The sequence below is a fragment of the Thamnophis sirtalis genome, unplaced genomic scaffold, assembly GCF_051295495.1.
Source record: "Thamnophis sirtalis isolate CommonGarterSnake01/CBP01778 unplaced genomic scaffold, rThaSir2_p1.2 scaffold_8, whole genome shotgun sequence".
Taxonomy (NCBI): domain Eukaryota; kingdom Metazoa; phylum Chordata; class Lepidosauria; order Squamata; family Natricidae; genus Thamnophis; species Thamnophis sirtalis.
The window spans coordinates 71090900-71100009 of NW_028261388.1; positions in this window are offsets into that span (position 1 = coordinate 71090900).

The following is a 9110-nucleotide window of genomic DNA, read 5'->3' on the forward strand; positions in this document are numbered from 1 at the left end:
CACAGTGACTAAATTTCTCTTGAAGATAATCCAGCAATGTTTGAATCCAACACCAACAGAGAACTGCCTGATAAGGATTTCAGAAAGGAAGAGGAACATGGATCATATTGCAAGTCTACACTGGATGATGGAAAAAGCAAAGGAATACCAAAAAGACCTCTACATGTGCTTCATTGACTACATAAAATTATCTGACTATGTTAACTATGATAAGCTCTGGAATTGCCTCAAAGAACTGGGAGTACCACCATACCACATCCAGTTCATTCACTCATTGTACTCTGATCAGGCAGCCACTGTAAGAAGACTTATAGCATTTGGAAGAACTGCAAGGTCTGGCATGAATAACATCTGAACAAGTAAAGACATTAGCCTCACAACAAATGCAGATTAGTTAATGCAATAATTTTTCCAATTGCTACTTATGGCTGTGAAACTTGAACTCTGGAAAAGGGCAGATAGGTGGATGCCTTTCAGGGGTGGGTTTCAACCGGTTTGCGGCGGTCCCCGCGAACCGGTTGGTCGGCGAACCCGGAAGTAAGTAACTTCCGGGAATGGCGAAGGGCCCACCCGCCTGCCCGCGCTCCTTACCGGTCTTTAAAGGCTTCTGCGCTTCCACGCAGGCGCATGGCACATATAGCGCCTGTGCGATTCTCTGCGAGCAGCTGGATGGCACATACAGCGCCTGCGCGAGTCTCCGTGAGCAGCTGGAGCATCGCACAGGCGCTAAGACGCATGTGTGAACTGCGCGCGTGCACGAGGACGCCGCCGGCCCCGTTCCAACCGAACTGGTTGGAACAGGATTAGCAACCCACCCCTGATGCCTTTGAACTGTGGTGCTGGAGGTAACTATTGTGTATCCCAACTGCAAAAACAACAGTCCTAGACTGAACCTCATCAACAATATCTCTTGAAGCCAAAATTGCCAAACAGAGGCTGTCATACTTTGGTTATTTCATGAGAGCTGACTTGAAAAGTCAATCTTACTGGGAGTGATCAGTGGAAAAATGAGAAGGCCACCCTAGTATCCAATAGCTGAACACTGTAAAAGATGATACTGAGATGACCATGGCGGATCTGAAGGAGGCAGTTAAGAGACAGAGAGGCATGGAGAGTATTGTTCCATTGAGTGACAGAGTCAGACATAACTGAATGGCTGAACGACAACGATCTTAATCAAATGTTTTAGCTTTTTTATATTTACATAAACTTTAAACTAGTTATATATTTTGTGTCTTTAACAGTAATTTGAAAATAGTTGGGTACATTTATTATGGTAAGCAGTAATGAGGGTTGCTTCTTTTCATCTTGATGTGTGACTTTGGCTGTTACAGTTTAATATTTAATATTTTCTTTTAACGTGCTATTAAGCTTTATGCCAACAAATATAGCATAGGTAATATATCTCTTCATAGCAGCTAATGTGTCTTACCTTCAATGGCAATAGCTAAACAAAGCATGGGCAAAAGAAAATTCTAAGAAAATGAAGATATCTGGAACATTTCTTTATATAACAATAGAGTAGGTCTATAACTAGATAGAGAAGCATTTTCTTGAGAGGCTGATTTATTTAGTTCAGCTGTTACCTGGCAAAGAGCAAGAACATTTGTTTTTTTAATCAATATCAAACTAGGTGTTTGATAAACTACCTGTAATGGCTTCCAAATAATTCTCCATGGCTCATTATATCATCTGATACCTGGAACATTGCAATGTGCTTTACACAGACTGTCCTTAAAGACAGATTTAGAAGGTACAGTTGGTCAAGAATCCAGTGGAGCAGGAAATGAATTGAGCTCTGGTGGCATAGTGGTTAGAATGAAGTATTGCACACAAACTCTGCCCACAGCCAGGAATTTGATCCCGACTGGCTCAGGTTGACTCAGCCTCCCATCTTTACGAGGGCACTAAAATGAGGACCCAGATTGTTCAGGGCAATATTCTTTCATTGTAAATCACCTGGAGAGTGGTGTAAAGCATTGGAGGGCAGTATCTAAGTGCTATTGCAATTGCATTGTAAGCTTCCCAGAGTCACTGGATAGAAAAATGGGTAGCATATAGATTTAATTTTTTTTTAAAAAAAATGCATGGTTTGGCATGCCCATGTGATAACACTGCTCCACAAGTTGTACTGGTTGGCAATGACCTAGATGCAATTCAAGGTACTGTTAATCAAATATTGGTAGTTCTGGCTTAGAACTGGCTATTAGAGATACTAAAGTGATGGATAGCTTCTGCCCAGTGGTGAAATTCAACATTTTTTACTACCGGTTTTGTGGGCGTGGCTTGGTGGGCGTGGCAGGGGAAGGATACTGCAAAATCTGCATTCCCATCCCACTCCTGGGGCCAGCCAGAAGTGGTATTTGCCGGTTCTCCAAACTACTCAAAATTTCCGCTACCGGTTCTTCAGAAACTGCTGAATTTCACCCGTTTCTGCTTTTTACAATCAACTATCAATAGTTAAGAACAATACAGGTTGGTTCCAGAATTAGCTGTCCTAGGCATAATTATTTAGATTAACTAAAGGTTCAAAGACTTTGGAGTACTTGTAAACTTAAAACTTGTATTTTTATTGTGTGCTCTGTTGAGTGCATTGGTATATGGTCTTGTTGATGAATGGAAAGGTCAGCAAACTTCTCTAGCAGGTTGTATGAAATGCACTATGAGAGTGTCTGCAAAAAGTTTAACAAAATGAGAACTTTGATACTACTGAACACAAAAGAGATTTGAAGATTTTCATTTGGGATGGAAATCAATTATGGCCAGAAATTGAGGGCGTTTTTAAGCTATTGTTTATACCAGTTTCTCAATCTTGGTAACGTTGAGATGTGTGGACTTCAACTGTCAGAATTCTCCTCCCCAACAGCTGGCCAGGGAATTCTGGGAGTTGAAGTCCACACGCTTTTAAATTTGCCAATCTTGAGTAACAGTTAAAACACTGACATTCGAGCCGCGCAGTTCTGATCGGCAGCCCTGCTGGCTGGGAATTTGAGGAGTTGAAATCCCGACATCTTAAGTTGCCAAGGTTGAAAACTTCTTGTTTACCGGAACATCTTCAGAAAGGTCAGTTCTACCTGGGAAATTGAGTCGCATTTCTTAAATGCAGGGAGCGAGGGGGGGGGGGGGAGAGAAGGCTACCAAAAGCTTCAAGACAGGATATGACATCAGAGGAGGCGGAGAAAACGAACCACGAAGTTAGGAAGCAGCGGAAGCGGGGAGCAAGTTCTTTGCCTCGCTCGGTGTTGCCTCAGGGTGTCTTTCCTGCGGCCTCTAAAAGGGCCGTTGGACGCTGAGATGATGAGTAATGATTTCAAGGCGCAGCGGGCCGTCGTGTGGTCGCGTCGGTTCTCTCTGCTGTACGCGATGGGAGTGTGGACGATTATTGGGTATTTCGTTTCCCGGTCAGTGCGTTTCAGGGAGATACCACTGGAGGAGAAGAAGAAAGGCGAGCAGTCGCCGCCGCCGTCGCCTCTCGGTATATCCCGAGCGCCGTATATAGATCTTTGGCTCTGGGGAGGCAGTTTTTCCCTTTGGAGTCTTTTCTAGGGTTAAGGGATCTTAAGGTTGCAGTTGCAGTTTACAGTTTTGATGTTAACAGACTTAAAATGGACTAGGGTAAATTAGTACAGTGTTTCTCAACCTTGGCGACTTTCAGTCCTTTGGACTTCAACTCCCAGAATTCCCCCAGCCAGCTATGCTGGCTGGGGGAATTCTGGGAGTTGAAGTCCAAAGGACTGAAAGTCGCCAAGGTTGAGAAACACTGAATTAGTAAACCCAAATGTCTCAATGAATCATATGTCTACCTTTAACATGCTAAGCACAATAAGTGTAAGTGACCCCGGGTATATATAAGGCAATTTTTGTTTTCTAAGAATACCAAGGCGAACTTAAGTAAAGGGTGGTCAGGAAATTAATGTATTTTTATATTTAAAATTTCTCCACAAACTCTTATTTTTTTCCTGGAAAAAATGTTTAATTAATAAAATTAATTTTGAATTATAGTTTATATCTCATTGGTTCAAAATACTAATATGCAAACTTGCACACTGTAATTTAAGGTTAGGCATATTCAAGAACTACCCTATATTGAATAATTGATTTTTGTACATTTCAATGTGTAATTTTTGTATTAAAACAGTGCAGATGAAGTTAATAAGACTTGGAAACTTCATTTGTTTTGTAAAAATAGAACTCACTTGTATAGTCTGAGCTCCTAGAATTCTTATCTTTATCCATTTAGATCACAACGAATATTCCAGAAGTGTTTGACGGGAGCAGAAAATCAAGACTGAAACTGAATTCACATTAACAGCAAATACTACTTCATCTGATTTTGTGCCACATTCTTCTCATTTGCATAATAGATGCTTTCACTTTTTTGTTACAATACTGGGAAAGAAAAGTAAATTATATTATATTGAAAAAAAGCAAAGTATCACAGTGTCTATAACTTGTATTAAAGAGTTGCATGAGATCTGATTTTGAAACAACAGTAATTGGAAAGTACTGTGTTCTGTCAGCCTATTATGAAACTGTAGCCCTGCTTCATCTTCATGCATTGGAATATATTGAATATAATTTTATATATTTTCTTTTGTTTATAATTTATTTTAATACCTTTTCCTGAAATTCTGCTAGCATGTGTTTGAAATCCTAAAGAAGAGTAAATGTGATTGATTCCTTATTTCCCCTTACGGAAACCGTATTTTCCCATAGCATGTGGCGTTTCTGATAGTTATATTTCTTTTCAAGGATAGAGAATTTCTGTAGCACTTAGCTCTGATGTGGAGTTGGGAAAAGGTGTTAGATAGTTTCTGAATATGGTAGAAGTAACTTTTGATCTTGCAGGTTTCAAAGTCTCCCGGTTGCCAGCTACAGTTCAGGATAGCTATACTATGCATTGCTGGTTTCATAACAAGGAATGCATTCAACTTTTTTGAACCAGAGTTTATAAAGGCACATGCGATATTTTAGATTTAAAAAAAAAACCTAAAGTGGCATATTTCTTACCACACAATGAATTTCAAGAAGGCTTGTTCTCTTCAACCCTACCTATATGATTTTTCAACATACTTGTAATGGAACAGTTTATAAATGTTTTTTCTCTGTGTCTGAATAAGACAATGTATAGTTCAACAATATTATGTATGAAGTGTAAATAAGATACTCCTTAATATTTTGCCCAAAGTTTCATTAACTGGTTTAGTATGCTGTATATGCACAAGGTATTTTGCTTGTTATTAACAGAAGAGCTGTTCTCTGATGTGAGGATCAATATGTAAAAGGATTAAGCATAAGCAAAAGCTGAAGCAAATGTATCTAGAAAAACTGGAGTTTGCCTAATCATGATAGATTTATGAGCTGTATGGCTCCTTTGTGCCTTTGAGTATTTGCTTGATTATTTGATGGAAGCTGGTATTTTTAGACTTTATATCAACCTCAAGATAAAGGTATTCAATGTATTTTGGACTTCAAACACATTTTGTTTTAAACAATGATACAAGCAAAATGAAAATGTGAAATTGATTTTTCAGTGTTATATAAGTATTAACAAACAATATAAACTTAATATAAAGCTATGTATTATAACATTTAAAAAGGATGAAAATTTTTGGAACCTGTAGATGATATATATTAGTTGTAACTCTTCTTCAACAGAGCTCTGTGGAAAGAACACTAGTTGAGTGGCAGCCAGATGGTACAAAGTATAGCATTATGAGGCAAGCCTAAACCATATGTGCTCCCCCAAATTGGATCTCCAACAATTGCTTATAAGCTATCTTTACTGAACTTTCTCTCTGGAGTCTAGTGACCTCAAAGCAGTTTTTCATATTGTATTAACTACGGTTTACAGTTTTTAAAAACTACCACTTTGGAAAAAAAGAAGAAAAACCAGAGATTGAATCTTGTTTTTCTTAAAATCACACAATTAGAGTTTTACACATTTGATAAATAAAACCTGCCAGGCTAGACTAGCCAACCATTTCTTAGTGATTAATATTTCCTTGAATATTTTATATTTATTACACATCTTTGTAAATGTTTATATATTAAGAATTTTTTACATTCTTAATTAAGAATTTTTAACCTTTATTGAAAACATCTTCCTTGGATACAAAAGAACTCATAAAGTTGTGTCAAATCTTCCATTCTTGAATAATAAGAGAAAGGATGACCTTGTAACTCCAGATACAGAATAACAGAGTTTGGAAGGAACCTTGGAGGTCTTCTAGTCCAACCCCCTGCTCAAGCAGGAGACCCTACCATTCTGGTCAAATAGTTCTCCAATCTCTCTAAAACCTCCAGTGATGGAGCATCCACAACTTCTGTGGTTCAAAGGACCAGTGGTGGGTTGTGACCCAGGGGTTGGGGATGCCTGAGATAAAAAACTAAATCAAGAATAAGCCTAAGGTACTGTTGGTAAGGACTTGTTAGTCGCGAAGTCGTGTCCAACCTATCGTGACCCCATGGACAATGTCCAGGCCTTCCTGTCCTCTACCATCTCCCAGAGTCCATTTAAGCTCACGCCTTCTGCTTCAGTGACCCCATCCAGCCACCTCATTCTCTGTCGTTCCCTTTTGCCCTCAATCTTTTCCAGCATTAGGCTCTTCTCCAGTGAGTTCTTCCTTCTCATTAAATGGCCAAAGTATTTGAGTTTCATCTTCAGGATCTGGCCTTCTAAAGAGCAATCAGGGTTGATTTCTGGGACTGACCGGTTTGATCACCCTGCAGTCCAAGGGACTATCAGGAGTCTTCTCCAGCACCATAGTTCAAAGGCCTCAATTCTTTGGGGCTCAGCCTTCCTTATGGTCCAACTTTCACAGCTATACATTGCAACTGGGAAAACCAGTAAGAACTAGACATACCCAGCTCCTGCAATCCATTTAGCCTCCAGTCCCTTTAAGTGTTTTTATTGCTCCTCTCCACTCTTTCTACAATCTAACATCTTTTTTGTATACAGGTAGTTTTCAACATGACTAATTGAGCCCAAAATTTCTGTTGCTAAGTAAGACATTGTTAACTGAGCTCTGCTCCATTTTATGAATTTTTCATACTGGCAGTTGCTAAGTGAATCATTGCAGTGGTTAAGTTAGTAACACAGTTGTTAAGTGAATCTGATTTCCACATTGGCTTTGCTTGTCAGAAGGTTGCAAAAGGTAATCAAGTGACCCAAGACCCTGCAACCATCATAAATATGGGTCAGTTGCCAAGTGTCTGAATTTCGATCACATGACCACATGGATGCTGCAAGTCATAAATGTGAAAAACTTTTTTTCAGTGCAGTTGTAACTTCGAAGGTCATTAAAGAAACTGATGTAAGCTGAGGACTACTGTACATTTGGATGAAACTGAATGTATGGATCAATTTCAATTAGAGTTTTGCCCAGGATATAATGCGGAGTTAACTTTGATTATCTTGATGAATGACCTATGCAAAAAATAGAGGTAAGAGCTGTAGCCTTTCTAATTCTCAGTAACTTTTAATAGCCTTAATAATGGTATACTTTGAGACCATCTGATGTGGATTTGCAAACAGTATTTTGCACTGTTTCTTTTTCTTCTTGCTGGATGTGTTCAGAAGATGGTGTATGGATTATTATTTGACATCCAGGTCATTTACCAATAGCATAACATGGGTTTTTATCTTCTCCCCTTTGCTAAGGAAAACTATTCGGTGAAATCATTTGGCGCATTGGAATGGATTGCCATCAGTATGTTGGAGAAACATCTCCACTTGTTAATTCTGAGGAGGTTATTGGCTTTTTGGAAGATTAAGGTCATTCATGGGCTAAAGTTCCCCAACCCTTTTGACTTTGCAGACCAGAGGGGGGAGGAGAGGGGATGGTTCAGTGCATCCAGTGTGCAAGCGCACATGCACAACTCCATTTGTTCGAGTGGGGATGGGGGATGCATGCACACACTTGCCCATCACTTCCACTGCCTGGTTCCAAATGGGTCAAGGCCCAGTAATACCGTGACCCGTCAAAACTGCGTTCAACTAAACCGCGCCCGACTAAACCGTGTTGCTGACATCAACAGGGCGACAACAGCCAGCGTGGAGAAAGAAGGGCGCTTTAAATAGCGCTTTGAAAGCAAGCCGATTCAACTTAAGGTAAGGGTTAGGTTAAGGGTTAGGGTTAGGTTTAGGGTTAGGTTAAGGGTTAGGGTTAGGATTAGGTTTAGGGGGGTTAGGTTTAGGTTTAGGGGTTAATTTTAGGTTTAGGGTTTACAGTGTGCTTCTGTCTCCGTGCTGTTGTCGCCCTGTTGATGATGTCAGCGACGCAGTTTAGTTGGGCGCGGTTTAGTCGAGCGTGGTTTTGTCGGTGAACCCAGTAATACGCCATGGCTAGGGGGTTGGGGACCTCTGGGCTAAACAAACAAACTAAATCAAGATAAGCCTAGCATATTGCTGGTAAGGAAGAAGCCATTCTGAATGGGACTATCCTAGAAGGTCCACAGTTTGGGAATGTTCCCTAAATTCCAGGTATCACTAAACTGAAGTGATAAATATGGCATCCAGCAATCCTTCCTGAGCTGAGTGGCCTTAATGACAATTATTTATGCACCTTGGTTATATTGTAATTTCACTAGTAACACTTACTTTATATGGGATTGCCATTAAAAAGGGACTGGAAATTGCAGTCTTACAAAATGTGGTAACTACCTTTCTAACCAATGCAAAAGAGAGGGATCACAGAGGGCCTGTAATAAAAAAAAATTGTACTTCCAGTTGATTGCTGAGCATCCTTTAACAGGATGTTGACCTTGAAAGTAATAAACAGCTTAGAGTCTCAGGGATTTCCATTTCCTGCCTGGATACATAGATTAGTATTTTGAGGACATGCATTCTGGCACCCATGAAAAGATTAACTCGTCTGGCTTCCAGATACGGAAGGCCTTCTCTAAAGAAATACATTTGTGGTCCCTGTCCACCTTTTGTTCAGGTAATGGCAAAACTCCATCTCCACTTTTGATTGGCGGGAGAGGGGGAGAGAGAGACAGAGACACACAGAGAAGGGGGAGATAGAAGAGGAGAAAGAGACAGAGAGATAGAGATAGAGTGGGGGAGAGATTCAGAGGGGGAGATAGAAGGGGAGAAAGACAGACAC